This window comes from Mustela erminea, chromosome 14 (assembly GCF_009829155.1).
Source record: "Mustela erminea isolate mMusErm1 chromosome 14, mMusErm1.Pri, whole genome shotgun sequence".
NCBI classification, from domain to species: domain Eukaryota; kingdom Metazoa; phylum Chordata; class Mammalia; order Carnivora; family Mustelidae; genus Mustela; species Mustela erminea.
In genome coordinates this window covers 52,409,010-52,425,075 of record NC_045627.1, presented here as the reverse complement: position 1 = coordinate 52,425,075, position 16,066 = coordinate 52,409,010, and the positions used below count along the sequence as shown (strand labels likewise).

The window sequence follows — 16,066 nt, the reverse complement described above, 5'->3', positions numbered from 1 at the left end:
CCACTGGACTTCACAGTAGTAATTCTGGTGTGAGAGGAGGGAGATAACCAGGAGGTGGAGGCACATGTAAGGAAAGAAAAGAGCCAAATGTGGGAGAGTATTAGTGAGGATGAGAAGGAAGGATAGAGGTTTCACTGAGAAATCAGAAATGCTTCCCGAGTCTGGAACTCCAGAGGCTGCCACTCAGCAAGTGGCAGGTGCCAAGGCTGGGAGACAGGCCTGGGGAATCCCAGTTCCGGCGGTCTGAAGGGAGCCCGGGAATCTGCCTTTAATGACCACATCCATGATGCTGATGCAGGTGTGCCTCATGCCACACTTTGAGAACCACTGCTCCTATCTAAGAAGAGTGTGCTAGAGCCAGGTGGTAAAAGGAAACCCTGGCAGACCCCTTCCAGAGCCCATGGGCCAGCCTCCCATCCATCTCATAAAAACCAAACAGAGGCGTTTTGTTAGGTGGGGAGGGTATGGAGGTAAAATGGGTTCTTTCTGTCCCTGCCCTCAGGACCTCGTAACACAGTGGGATCCGTGTCCACACTGATAAAGCACCATGCTATATTTAAAGTATTATTTATGGAGCATGGAAGAAGCTGTTACTCAAATGGAAAAAAACCCAAGCCCCACACTTATTTATTCTGTTTCTTAAAATCCAGTCTTTAACTGAAATGTCCGTGGCAGAGAGGAATGTGGTTTGGAGACTTCGGTAGGTCCCTGGAGAGGAATTGAAATGCAGGCCCTTGGGGACAAAACCCTGCCATCCTCCACAGGTAACTACTCTCCTTTCGAGAGACAATACTGGGCCGGTTACTGGGTCTTCGTAGAGACTGAATGCTTAATCGTGGGCCACCGAGTTCATATGTGATCTGAGCACCTAGTAAATGCCAATTTCAGGGGCGGCTGGGTGGCTTGGTGGGTTAAAGCCTCTGCCTTCAGTTCAGGTCATGATCCTAGGGTCCTGGGATTGAGCCCAGCATTGGGTTCTTTTTTTTTTTTTTTTAAATTAATTAATTAATTAATTAATTTGGCAGGCAGAGATCACAAGTAGGCAGAGAGGCAGGCAGAGAGAGAGGAAGGGAAGCAGGCTCCCTGCTGAGCAGAGACCCTGGGATCATGACCTGAGCTGAAGGCAGAGGTTTCAACCCACTGAGCCACCCAGGTGCCCCAGGGCTCTTTTTTTATGGGAAAAAAGAAAAAAAAGGCAAGCCAATTTCATTGCCTTTATGACCATTACTTCTCTTGAACTTCTCAGAAGCCTGAGACCTGGCTCCTGTAATATCCTTTCCCCCCTGACCCATTCCAGTGCATGACTGGTGTAAGTTATAATAACTGCACTGTCTTCACACGCTAGGGGCTGTCTGCTCCTCCTAATCCAGTTATGGGGCCCTCCTTGGCAGCCTGTAAGATCCCATTTTAGAGTCCGATTCCTTGAACCACTCCGGAATCGGACTGTTTCAGGTCTTGGTCCCTGGGGACACAACTCTCAGGCAGAGGACGTTTACTGGGAAGTGCTCTGGGTAACCACGCAGTGTGGAAGTGAGGGAAGTGGGGCTGGGTGGAGGGAGGCAGGTGGTTCAGCTGGGATGCAGTTGCAAGAAAGGCAGAACTTATCCCCTGAGAGTCCTGGGGCTGGGCTGGCCGTCCGTAGATGCTTGGAGCTGTGGCATGGAGCCTACCCTCTGTGCCCCTATATGACTCGGTCATTACACATTGGACAAAGGAGCACCTGTTCACCGAGCTAACAATTTTTGTGGAAGGACTCAAAGACCCACCCTGTGGTTATTTCCCCCGCCCCCAAGTGGATCACGGGGAGGCACATACTTGGTGATCGATGGAATGCCCACAGTGGTCTCTTGGCCTATGGAGTAAGAGCTACTGCAACAGGGAAGGCCAAGAGAAGTTTCTGAAACAGCTGCCCTCCCTTCCCCCCCAACCCCGCAAGATAGTAAATCACACCTAGTGTTGCATCCTGGGGGAAAAGGCCAAAGGTAGTGCCCCTGTGTCCCAGTCAGGAGGACACATTGTCCCGGTGTCCAGGCCAGGTCTGGGATCCCCACCTTCATAGCCCCAAATCCCTGGACATAGTAGTGAGTGGAAAAGTAAGGAAAACCAAGTAAGGAACACTCCTGGCCTTGCCCAAGACTCGCAGGAACTGGAGTGGGTGTACAGTGTGAGCGGAGAGCTGGGGACAGACTCAGCATGGCAGCCAGCCGGATGGAGGGTTTAGACCCGGCACAGCTTGTCCAGGCTGATGTGATGCTCCAGGGGCTTGGAAACGGCTTCTGGAAGTCCCCTCAAACTTGAATCAGACCTGCTGAGATGGTGGGGACAGGGAACAGAAGGAGCAGTGGGAGAGCTTCTTCTCCAAAACCCTCTCAACAATCTTTAAATTCACATGTTGGCACGAGCTGTGGTTTTCGCACTCATGTGATCCAACCCATCCGTTTCTATAACAAATATTTCTTCACACCCCCTACACACAGTTCTTTTTTTTAATTGGCATAAGGTCCTACCTGAGTAAAACAAAAGGGAAGTCATTCATAATAAAATCATATTCATTTCAACATGTAAATATCCAGGCAGACCCACACTCGCGTGCAAATGAAATACATACCAGTAACATGCTTGTCCCTGTATGTGGAATCACCTTAAAAGTGACAAGCGACAGAGAGAACAGATGCAGGTGTTATATTCGAGATGTGGCTACTAAGAGGGGTGTTGCCACTGGGGATGTGACTTTTAAAATGCCATCAAGCAAAGTCCCAGTTTCCCTTGCCCGCATGGTAGTTGCATGTCCTTGGTAAAATTGTGCAAAAGGGACTTCATGTTTACACGGAGCTCAGGCATAAGCCCAAATAATTATAAACAGGTGGGTTTTTGTGGGGGGGGTTGTTTTTATTTTTGTTTTTAAACCTACATACATCTCTAGGGAAGCAATTGAAAGTCAAATGGGATGTAGGATGATTCTCCCTTTTATGCCCTACCCACCGAGAATGTCAGAATTCCAGATCCCTGTCCAAGAAATGCCTGTAGTTCCCCCTGCTCACCGTTGTGCTCCCTGCTCCTCAACATGAGGACCAAGATACTAAGGAGTGACCTGTGAAAGCATGCCAAGGATATGGAGACAAAGGGCCTCCAGAGTGTTACTTTGTTTTTCCTTTGGTTTCTTTTTTTTTTTTTTTTTGAAAGGCCAGAAAACTGGAGCAGTTTCTGCAGAATTAGTTAATAAGACACACTAAAATGGGGATTGCACCAACTTGCAAATTGCACCCGGGGGGAGGAGCTCTCTGTGGCTTCGTTTCTGCTGGCCCTACACTTCTGCTAAAACCCATCACTCGCGGTGTGACACTTTCATTATTTACTGCTCCGAGGCTCATAGAGCAAAGTGGCCAGGCTGGTCTCCGCTCACTCATTCATTAGTTTTAATTAAACCCTCTAATTTTATTTATGCTGCCACAAACTGATTAACAATTTGCCAGCAAAGAGCAGGAAGTCTTAAAAAGCATCTTGAGGAATCTGTGGGTCTCTAAACACAGACCTCACAGAAGTGAGGTGGATTGTGGGTAGGAGCTCTGCCAGGCTAGAGGAGGCGTGTTTTGGAAGCTTCTCGCCACCTCATATAACCTGAGCACAGCTGTTGGCTCGGAGATCTGCAGTCCCCGAGGGGCTGATGCACCTCGAAGGAGTGGCCATGTCTCTACCTGCAGTCCCTGACAGTCCTGTGTGTAGGAGAGGACAAGGCTGGGAGTGGCATCCTGTGTCCCTGGAGGGAAAGGGTCAAGGTTGTGGGAGCAGCTGAGATCTTGGGAAAGGGACACTGCCCCAGCCAATTGCAAAGCTGTCTGGGAGTGCTGCGCTGGAATTGAGGATGAAGAGCAAGGAGAATTTCCTGCAGACGGAAGTCAGGGGTCAGGAGAGTTTTATTAAACGGCTGAATTGAATTAAATCATGGAGGACTCCTAGAATACCCGTCATCACAAAGGAGAAGGACATGAGCAAAGACTCCGATGTTTATTCCTCTGCTTCCTGAGATCAGGCACATGGCTAACATCAAATATTAGGGGGAGAAAAATGAGTGAAAAAAGGTAACAGGGTGAATTGAGCAGTTTTAACCTAGCAATGTACAAATGTGACCCCCCCACTCCCCCGTCTGATAACCATTACTATCAACTTTGCTTTCTCAGTTTCTTCTTCTGTTCGTGAAAGCGGGGAGAAAGAAAAGTTGGTCTCTTGCTAGACAAGATCACCCAGGTCACACTTGGCTAATATTCTAATGTAGGGTTAAAACTTTTGTGTCTTTTCAGGTAAATATTCAGGTTCTTGGAGTGTTAGGATTCTCGGCCCAGGTCTTCAGAAGCAGTGGGCTTCTGGCAGAGGAAAGCATGTGGCCTCCCTTTCTCCCAAACTCTAAGCTCGAGGTGTCTGTGCTCATCAGGCAGTGCCAGGAAGGGTCCCACTGAAGGACCACCTGCTCACGGTGGATGAGGAGTGGCTCTCTTTTTGCTCGCTCATTCCTGCATCTCCTTTAAATGTCAGTCCTCTGTGTGGCCTTTGGAGTCCCTAGGGATGTGTTTGCTCCACGCAACAGTGCGGTGACCTGCTACCTGGCAGGTCCTCTCTGGTACGGCGGCCCCTAAGGAGGGAGCCCCCTTGTTGTCTTTCCCGTCTTTGGCACTGAGCATTGTGACAGCCTCCTGGGTCATCTTCCAGATCAGTTAGCTTTTGCTATATAACACGGTGCTTGAAAACACAGTGCTTAACACAGTCAATATTTATTGGCTCTCACAATTCTGTGGGTCATTGAGGAATTTCTCTGGTCTGGATCAGCTTTGCTGATCCCTGAAGTCAGCTAAAGGCCCAGGTCTCAGATGGGACTGAATGGTCTAGAATGACCTCACTCAAACATCTTCAATTTATCTAATGTCCCTTCGATTTATTTAAATGGCAGCTGTCACAAAATTTCCAAAAAAAGAATTCAAGCCCTAATGTATTAGAGCTTATTTAAAAATTGTTTTATTGAGATCTCATTCACATATCATAAAATTCACTTTTAAAGTGTAAAAGCCAGTATTTTTTTTAAGGATATTCACAACATTGTGCAACCATTACCACTAATTCCAGAACATTTCATCAACCCAAAAAGATACCTTGTACTCTAGCAATTACTCTCCAACTCCCCTTTCCCACAGGCCTTGGCAAATACTAATTAAAGTGTTTTTGGTTTGCATTTCTGAAAGGACTAATGATGCTGAACATCTTTTCATGCCTTTCATGTGCTTTTTGGTCATTTATATATATATTTTTAAGAAATGTTTATTCAGATGCTTTGCCCATTTTTAATTGATTATTCTTTTTGTTGCTGAGTTGGAAGAATTCTTTATATATTCTGTATTCTGTATTCTTCATCAAAAATGATTTGCAAATACTTCCTCCTATTCTGTGGGTTGTCTTTTCACTTTGTAGATAATGCTCTTTGATGCATGGTAGTTTCAAATTTTGATGAAGAAGCAATTGATCTTTTTTTCTTTTTATTGTTGCTGTTTTTTTTTTTAAGATTTTATTTATTTATCAGAGAGAGAGGGAGAGAGAGCGAGCACAGGCAGACAGAATGGCAGGCAGAGGCTGAGGGAGAAGCAGGCTCCCCGCTGAGTAAGGAGCCCAATGTGGGACTCGATCCCAGGACGCCGGGATCATGACCCGAGCCAAAGGCAGCTGCCCAACCAACTGAGTTGTATTTTTGCTGTCATATCTAAGAATCCAATGCCAAATCCAAGGTCATGAAGATTTACTCCTAAATTTTCTTCTAAGAGTTTTATAGTTTTAGTCTTACCTTTAGTTCTTCACTCCCTTTGAGTTAATCTCTGTATATGGTGTGAGGTAAATTCCAATGTCATTCTTTTGCATGTGAATATCTCGTTTTCCACCACCATTTGTTGGAGAGACTATTCTTTCTCTATTGAATGGTCTTGGCACATGTGTTGAAAATCAAGTGACTATAGATATATGGGTTTACTGGATTCTTATTTCTATTCCATTGTTCTATATGACTTTCCTTATGCCAAAATAATATTTTAAAATGTAAATGTATTTATTTACCACTTCCTTACTTAAAATCCTCCAATGGATTTGATTTGTACCTGGAATAAAAGCTAAGTTCCATGCCTAGCTTACAGAACTCCAAGTACCCGGCCCCTGGCTACCTTGGCTTCGGTCACAGTGGCCCAATTTCTAGTCTTAAAACTTGTCAAGTTTGTACCAGTCTGATCCTCTTCGCACTACTGCTTGCTGCTGAAAATGCTCTCCCATCTGACCCTCAGATAGTGATCTTTTCTCATTCGGATAGCAGTCAAAATCCCCCCTATTCGGACGCTACTTTATACCCACTAAAGAGGCATTCCAGGTACTCTCCAACCTATAATCTCGTTTTATTTTCCTGAATAGCATTTATTACTTTATCTTTTTATTTGCTTCATACATTTATTGTCACCCCTCCACCTTTGCTAGAATGAAAGTCTCATGAGTGCATGGACCTTGTTGGCCTCTGTGTCCCCCACATCTATGAGGACAGGGGAGGGTAGTAGCTGCTGGATAGAATGTATCTGCTGAAATGAAATTAACCAAACCCATGCCCTTGGTGCTCTGCGTTCTCTAGTGGCCATTAGTTGAATAGCCTTCTTTGCAAGGTGGCTGCTCCAAGGGAGCTACACAGGTAACAAACAAGTGGAATTGCTCCACATTGTACAGCATTCAAGATCACGTGATTCCACTTTCTTTCTGCAGATTTCATCTGGAATTAGTTACCCTGTGAACATGTCCTCATCCTCAGGTTATTCTTACTCTTGCTAAATTCTTCTTTATGTTTATACTCTGAATCAGTTTCCACTCATACAGAGACTAGGTCAGCAGTAACTTTCCTTCTCCTATGTTCAGAATCACCATGGTTCCCTTCAAAATCTCCTTAATGTACAAGCACAGATGTCAGTTACCATGCTGGGTACTACTAACAAAATTACCCTGAGATAGCAGAGTCTGCTAAAATCAGGGTGCATTGAGAGTAACCTGTACTTTTCCCTGAAGTTTGAGCAGAGCTTTGCTCATGCGTGTTTTCTTCTTCTTTCCTATTTATTTATTCATTTATTTTGTTAAAAAATTTTAATTGAAGTGTTGTTGACATACAGTATTAGTTTCAGTGGTACCACATTGTGATTTGACAATTCTGTACCTTATGAAATGCTCACCACTTTAAGTGCAGTTACCATCTGTCTGTCGCTGTACAAAATTACTACAATATTGTTGACCATATTAGGTCATTATACTTTGCATCCTTGTGACATTTTATTACTCGAAGTTTGTACTTCTTAATCACTTCACTTATTTGATCCATCCCCTGCTCCCCTCCTTTCTAGCAACCACAAGTTTATTCTTTGTATTTATAAGTCTGGCTCTGTTATTTTTTTGTTTGTTTGTTTGTTTTGCTTGTTCATGGTTTTTTTTTTTTTAAGGTATTTTATCTTATAAATTAAATCATATGGTATTTGACTTTTTCTGTCTTATTTCACTTAGCAAAACACCCTCCAGGTCCATCCATCCATATTGTTGCAAATGACAAGATTTCTTGTTCTTTTCTTTTATGTATCAGCTTTGGAGAGCAAGGTGTTAGTTGAAGTTTATTGAAATGACCCTAAAAGATTAGGGGAAAAAGGCAGTGCCCAAAATTAATCCTGGAGGGATTTGAGAAAAAGTCAGGGTAAAGACAAAGTTGGATAGACTGTATGAAAGAGTGAGACTAAGAAAGTTAAAGGCACAGAAGGCCATGGTGGAGACGTGACCAAAAAGTAGGAAGACGGTTCCTCATCTCCACACTGTACTTCCCTACTGTAGACACACAAGCACATAAACACACATATATACATGTAGGTTCCAGTGGAATTATCTAACCATTGTCATATATCATTGCTTTTATAATTATTATTCATTTATTCAAAATATTTTTAACACTTTTTTGTAGTGGTTGCTGACATAATTTAAATATGCATTTACCCTTATTTTTAGCTTTATCAATTTTGCACAGTGTTCAATCCACTTCTAATATATTTCTATTGTTTGTTTGCTTTTTTAATTAGTTTTTTCATGTTTATGGGAAATGGGGAACCAATTTGGGGCATTGCCACTACCCTGAAGTTTTGAAAAGTGAGAGTCAGCTTAGTTGTTCTGTTTTGTAAGGGTAGGGAGAGAGTTTCTTACATGGAACACTACATAGAAAGTAAAGGCACAATGACAATTCTGGTCATATTTAAATGAGTTAACATTTGTAAAGCAGGACAAAACCTGGTCCACAGTGAGGGCTATAAAAGGGCTTGTTACGTAAAATGCATTAAAATCCAAAAGAAGGAAGTGCCACAGTAGGGATACTGAAAATATTGGCTTGGGATGCAGAGAAGCTGTGAAGGCCTAATTCTGTTTAGAGGGTCAGGGAAAGCTTTAGAAAAAGAAACTTTGGAATGGGTGAGAGAATTCCAGGCAGAGAGACCCATGTGCAAAATCACAGAGGCCTGACAATAAGAAGTAGGGATATGCTGGGAAAAAATAAAACGGCCCCCCTCCTACCAAAAACCCTGGTTTGGAGATTTTGTCTATTTGGGTAGTGTAAATCCCACAACCCCGAATTTCAAGTTCCCAATGTGAGGCTACTGATTCACATGCTGGAGCCCTAACCCTTATTTATTTATTTATTTATTTGACAGAGAGATCACAAGTAGGCAAAGAGGCAGAGAGAGGAGGAAGCAGGCTCCGTGCTGAGCAGAGAGCCCAAGATGCTGGACTCAATCCCAGGACCCTGAGATCATGACCTGAGTCGAAAGCAGAGGCTTAACCCACTGAGCCACCCAGGCACCCTGGAGCCCTAACCATAATGTGACGAGATTTAGAGATAGAGCCTTTATGAGGTACTTAAGGTAAATAAGATCTTAAGAGGGGGGAGGGTCCTGAACTGCTGCCCTTATAAGAAAGAGACAGGACCACCTGGATGGTTCAGTTGGTTAACTGTTCGCCTTTGGCTCAGGTCATGATCTCGGAGTCCTGGGAGCGCCTCTTCCTCTACCTCCTACCCCCACCACCTCATGCTCTCTATCTCATTCAAGTAAATAAATAAATCTAAAAAAAAAAAAAAAAAAAGGAGACACCAGAAGTGTCTTTTCACCAAGTGAGGACAGTGAGCAGGTAGCCATCTGCAAGACCAGAAAAGAGTCCTCACTGGGATTGCATTGGATTTCCCAGCCTCTAGAACAGTAAGAAAATAAGTAACTGTTGTTTAACCCGCCCAGTGCATAATATTTCTGTTATGGCAGCTTGAGAAAAATGAGACAGTTGAAAAAAGGTACACATAACAGACTTGCTAGCCAGTCCAAGCTGATGGCAGCCCACCACAAACAGAATAGTAAATAGTTCCTTCAATCTTGGGCATAGGCATCCAGAGTGCAGAAAATCAGATTGGGCAGGATAATAAAATGGCTTGGATAACATGTTAAATACCTCGGATTTTATCTTGCAGGGATGGGTCTGAGGCAGAGGAGAGACAGGATTAGAAGGGTCTGAAATCCCCACCCAAGCCTGTGTAGGGAGCAAGACTGGGCTAGGAGACTGGCTGCAACAGTCAAGAAAATTGAACAGAGGGGATGGGGAAGATGGGATAGATGTATAATCTATGGGGGAGGCAGAACCAGTGGAATTTGGGGACTGAATGGATGTAGGGGGAAAGGAGAAAGATTTTGGTTGACATTCAGACACCTAAGTTTGTAAATGACTACAATAAGTAAGTTTCTAAAACCTCCACCACTTCTTATAGTCGATCTTAACCCATTCAGGCTGATAACAAACTACTACAGAACTGGAGGCTTAAAAACAACAGAAATGTATTTCTCATAGTCCTGGAGGCTGGGATACGAGGTCAAGATGCTGTAAGATTTGGTGTCTGGTGAGAGCTGACTTCCTGGTTCATGGACTGCCATCTTTTTGTTGTATCTTCACATGGCAGAAGGGGTGAAGGATCTCTCTGGGGCCTCTTTTATAAGGGCACTAAATTCCATTCATAAGGGCATGGGTGAAAAGAAGGATCCTGAGTATTCAGGTGGGCACAGGAATCGTCAAAATCTGAGCTGTTGCTGCTAATGTGACCTTATTACTACTCTCAGGCAACACAAGTCAGGAGAAACTTGGCTTAAAGTACACAGAGCCTTTAATTAGCTAAATACAAATTCATCTAAAAAGCTTTACTGAATTAATAGTGACTGTTTCATGATGCCTGCTCTAAATTAAAGGGATACTAAAAGGATAATTACAATCATGTGGGGTAATGATGCATCTTTCCAGTTTGGTGCTCCAAACCTACTCTCCATCTCTCTCAACCCTGCCCTGTGCCCAATGAGGCTGATCTATATAGAATGGCACCAACGGGTTGCATGACCCTCTGGCAGTGAGTAGGTTTTGACAAATGGGAGGCAGCCACAGATGAAATAATGAAAGGGTAGTGAGTTTAGGGTATGGATTTCCCAGTTCCCTCCCAATGAGTGACCATGGGTTGGTACATTTCAACTGGTCTTTTCCATTCAATTGTTCTCTTCTGAACCTATGTCTTCCCGTGAAGACCCTTTCATACCCAGGGATGGTGTATTCACTTGTTAGTGCTGCCATAACATAGTACTACAGACTGGATGGCTTAAAAAACAGAAATGCATTTTCTCAGTCTGGAGACTCTGAGACCCAGGGCTGGCAGGGCTGGTCTCTTCTGGGGCCTTTTTACTTGAATTGTAGATGGCTGTTGTTTCTGCCTGTCTTCACATGGTCTTTCCTCTGTGCATGTCCATGCTCTAATCTCCTCTTCTTATAAGGATACCAGTTATACTGGATTAGAGCCTGCCCTGATAACCTCATTTTAACTTAATAAAATATTTTTAGTGTCTTTAGAGATCCTATATCCAAATACAGTCCCATTTGAGTGACTGGGGTTAGGATTTCAACTGAATTTGGAGGGATGCAATCCAGCTCATAATATATGGGAACATCTCCTAAAGTCTTGCTAGGCCCGGGGGTACTGTGCTATCTGAGTTGTTTTCCTAATCCTGCCCACACCTTTATAAAAGTTGTTAATTCTTGGGGCACCTGGGTGGCTCAGTGGGTTAAAGCCTCTGCCTTCGGCCCAGGTCATGATCCCAGGGTCCTGGGATTGAGCCCTGCATCGAGCCCCCACATCGGGCTTTCTGCTCAGCAGGGAGCCTGCTTCCCTTCCTCTCTCTCTGCCTCCTTCTCTGCCTACTTGTAATCTGTTTGTCAAATAAATAAAATCTTAAAAAAAAAAAGAAAAAAAAGTTGTTAATTCTCCTCAACTACTTAAGAGTGTACCACCTGCCTCCTGTCCAAATTCTAACTGACACACAGGCACTCACGAAAATAGTGCACATTAAAAAGGGGACCTCATTTTCTTTCTTACTTTTTTTTTTTAAAGATTTTATTTATTTATTTGACAGAAAGAGAGAGAGATGACAAGTAGGCAGAGAGGCAGGTAGAGAGAGAAGGGAGGAAGCAGGCTCCCTGCTGAGCAGAGTCTGATGATGCCAATGCCGGGCTGGATCCCAGGACCCTGAGATCATGACCTGAGCTGAAGGCAGAGGCTTAACCCACTGAGCCACCCACGGGCCCCAGGACCTCATTTTCAAAATTGTTGGAAAGCACTGTATATCTGGGAGAAACAGCTTTCACATTCAAGCATTAATACTAATATCTTACCAATGCCTTTCTGTTCACAATTATTGTACTCAGGAGATCACCAGAATCCTTTATTCCTTTAAAAAACGAACAAACATTTTTATGTGGGATGACTTAAGGCAAACGTAGATTGGTGCTGCTAACAAGAGAGATATGGTGGGGTGGTATTACTATTACCAAGTAGCTTCCTAGCCCCCTTTTCCTACTGTCTGACTTCAGGCTTCAAAATGAGGAAGGCACTTCCCTACTCAGGATCAAAGATCCTTTCCTAAAAAAACAAACCAAACCAAACTAAACAGAACTTTCCCCACCCCCCAACATAAAGGTCCTTCCCTCAGTCACTGCTACTCGCAGAGGACTTTCCGGTGCTGGCCCTGGAAAATTCACTCTCTTAGGGAGTGGAAGCCCTGAGAAGCCGCCTTTTTGGTTAAGGCGGACACCTATCGTGGGCTACTCCTTCCTCAGGAATAGCTCAGTTTCCTCCCTCCGTTCTGAACCTAGGTGTGGATGGATATTTTGTTTCTTCAAACGCTGCAAGCAAAAATTCTCATTTGGCCCCAAATCCTTCTTACTGCTTTGATGTGAGGACAGGTATTAAATGACTCACCAGTGCAATCAAGGCATTCATGTGGGTCCACTATACACACACATCCTCCCCGCCCAGCTGTGTGCGTAGGAGCTGGAGGGGCAACAGGTTTAAACAAGGCCTCTCCCTCTTTGCGTGCTAACAGCCGTGCCAGATGACCAAGACCGAGCAACAACGCCCGCCGCGAGAGGCGACTGAAACGGGACATTCCAGCCGGCTCCCCTCCCCAAGCTTATTTTCTTTGGGGTTCACGGCACACAGTACCTCTCTCTCTTTCTTCCTGAAAACATGTCCTTCCATTCTTATGATCGTCTTACTGAAGAGGTACTTTTTGACCAGCACTGAAACGCCGGACCCAAGTCACACATCGGATCACCAGCCCATACAACCCTTACACGCAAAACGCAGAGAGAAAGGCGGGGCTACACGCATCCGTCCAATCACGTGGCCGCGCACGCCCTTCCAGGGCCTTCCGGCACTTGCGCCTTGGTTAGGTCACGCTTGGAGGCGGTGCTTGCGACGGACCAAAGACGCATGCGCCGCGGCTGCCCCAGTCCGGCTTCCACGGCTGCGGGCGTTGGTGGCATCTGCGTTTCCGTACTGGCGGCCGCGGGGCCCTGGGGTGAGTGTTGGGGAGGCCGTGCTGAACTTCGAGCTCGGACTCCCAGGAGCCTATGGCCTCGTCTTGGGCATCTGGCTGCCTTGAGGGAGTCCATCCGCGGGGCTGACCAGGAACTGGCCCTTGAGTCGGGCGCGCGCCTTCCTGGCCCGCGCACCTGCGGCCGGAAGTGACGCACAGCGCTCTCACCTGGGGCGGCGGTGGGTCCCAGCCTCGGGCCGGCGGCAGGCTAGTGGGCCGGCCCGGAAACTTGAGCTTCTGGGCTTTGTGTTGGCCCAGAGCGCAGGATCAGCGCGGCCCTGTTCGATTTCGATGAAAAAAATAACAGGAGTTGTTACTTGAAAGAAAGCATCGGGGTAAATACAAGTCAGGCGCTTTGGGCATTGATCCTGTCAAGTGGGTTTGGGTAAAGGATTGAGCAGTCCGTATACGAATGCTGTAACACGGATTTCCTACGTAGCATCCATCTTCAGCCTGTTCCAAGCTGCAGTCGTTTTCCCACCCGTGCGTCTCCCGTCGTTTCCTTGTACTGTTTCTTCCAGTCCGTTATCCATACAGTAGCCCAGGTGATCTGTTAGGAAATTCAGATAGGTCATGACATCATCACCCTGTTTAAAAGTCTTCAAAATCACTGGAATGAAATCCAAGTTCATGTTTTACCAGGTCCTTTGTGATCTTGGCTACCCCTCCATCTTCACTTCTTCACATCTTCACTTGGGCCCCACTCCCTCCCCAGCTAGGCATGTTGACAACCGAGTGCAAACCAGAATCCAGTGCCTCCCACACAAGTCCCAGTGCTCAAAGGGGAGGACAATGAAGATACTGTTTTTCCCGATGATTACTCCTTGCAGGGTGTTAGAAAATAATCTGTAAGATTTATACAATGAATGGAATCCTTATCAGCAACTTTAACTCAGTTATGCGCATAGTATAAAGTAAAAAATTCTCAGTGTTCCATCCTTTCATTTTCCAAGTGCACCAGCTCTTACCAGCCTTAGAAATTACACGTTTCTTTGCAAAATGTTCGTTTCAGTTTTGTCCTGTTTAATCCTTTTCATCCTCCAGACACTGGCTCAGGTATCATTATCAGAGAGGTCTCCCTCCTTATCCCTAACTCTGCACTGTCAATTAGTTTCCTCTGTTACTTTGTCCTAAAGAATCCTGTACTTTTATAGCGGTTACCATAATTACATGTGTGGGTATAATTTATGTATGAACATGTTTAAATGCATAAATATGTGTATGTGTATATAATTCTTAAAATGTATGTTTTTCCCAAGAGACTAAGCTCTGTGGTGACAAAACCTAGTACACTGTCTGGTATAATTGACTATCAAGTATTTGTTAAATGATTTATTTCACATCTGAAACTGTTTAGTTTCTGATGAAAACTTCCTGATTTTCAGCTTTTATTCTCAGGAAACTTGGCCCATTGGTCCATAGTCACTCTCCAAGTGGCTTCTTGATGTCTCCCTTTCTCCTTCCTTCCCTTCCTATCCCAGTACCTTCTGGCTTCTTCTTCTTCTTTTTTTCTGATCTATCCAGCTAGGACCCCAAGTTCAGTTACTTGAACTACTCTTCTCTTCAGCATCTGTACCCATGCGCTTTTGTCCTTCTGCTGCTTCTGCTCTGAAAGCTCCCAACAGTGACATTTCCCTGGACTGTTAATTACCCAAGGAGCAAATTGTACAGCCTTGCGGATTGTTGGCAATCTGTGGTTTTGGGGGGCCCTCCACACCTGTCACCAGTGTTTGTTCCCCATCAGCTTTTCCCTTCTATAGGACATTTTTTGCAGATTCTTATTCTTCTCCAGCCCCTCTTTCTGTTTCCCATCTGCTTCCTTTCTGAGATTCTTATTTTTATGGCTGAATTCACCAGTGACTCAGTTGTCCACATTGGACGTGTTATTTTAGACTCCTCTCTGAACATTACTTCCCTTCAGGATATATGGGGTGTCTTCAGTGTATCAGACCCTGGATCAGGGGTTCACATCTTAGCTTGTATAAGTTTCTTTAGCTCCAGACCCAAAGCATTGTCCCTTCCTCTGTTTCCAGGCGGCCTCTTGTTGGTGCCTCTTCTACAGACCTACCCTGCTGTGTTATTATTGACATGTTTCTCCTCCCCTAGAGAATAAGCTACTCTGGAAGGGATAGTGCTAAGTTTCTGGTGTCTTTGTACTTGTGCTTGGCTGCCAAGATGGTTTTATTTAATGAGAAATCATTGGGGCTTATTGGGAGAACTCCTGGTATTTTTATATAAACAAAGTTTCGGTGGTGAAAGAAACCTTAGTTATTTAGTTAAATAAAAAGCAAGGCTGTCTCCTGGTTATTGCGTTGCTTTTTAATGTATTTATTAGAGTTATACAGGCAACATAGTGAATACATTTTACTGAAGGAGATCCTGAGTATGTGGAGTGAAATGTGAAATCTTCCTTTATTCTCCCCTATCCTGCTTCCTCCTCCCCAGTGGTTGCAGGTTTGGTGTGTCTCTCCAGATCACTTTGAATGCATTTAATACACACAGATGCAGATAGACTTTTTTTTATCTAACATAAATGTGTTCATACTCTGTGATTTCTTTTCAGTTTACAAGCCTTTTGTATCAGTGTCACTGAAAATACTTAATGCTTATACGCTTATATTAAACTGTTGATATGCTACAGTGAATAGCCTTCCTTGCATGTATGTGAGTATTTCTTTGGAATACATATCTGGTCATGTGCATTTTAAATCTTGATAGATATCGTTAAATTGCCTTCCAAAAAAGCTTTAGTAATTCATATTGCTTTCAGCATTGTGTGAGGGTGGATCTTCCTTGTCTGCTGGACATAATCAGGCCTAATCTGTTTTTTACAACCTGATTGGCAAGAAATTGTGTTGCACGTTGGAATAGGGTAATTTTTGAGAATTTTCTCAGATGCCGGATTTTAGTGGTGATACTATGTCTTGTTCAGAGTTTCTGTGTATTAAGTAGCCAAGTTTCAGAGTTTCTACTTATTAAGTAGCCAAGTTTCTAGTGGTCAGATTCATAGAGAAGCTTGTTGCTTACTTCACTAAATTTGTGTATCACAGTTCATCATGCCACTGTATTATCAAACTTTTGTGCCA

General features: G+C 44.3%; 1 protein-coding gene across 3 annotated transcripts in view; it reads left to right on the top strand.

Annotated features, from left to right (window-relative positions):
• The first annotated feature begins 12,850 nt into the window (after positions 1-12,850).
• ERCC6 (ERCC excision repair 6, chromatin remodeling factor) overlaps positions 12,851-16,066 on the top strand; it is a 75,842-nt gene continuing 72,626 nt past the window's right edge. For all 3 annotated transcript variants that reach the window (XM_032312456.1, XM_032312455.1, XM_032312457.1), the window contains exon 1: positions 12,851-12,962. The gene's annotated coding sequence lies outside the window, so the exon portion shown is untranslated. The remainder of the gene's footprint in view (positions 12,963-16,066) is intronic.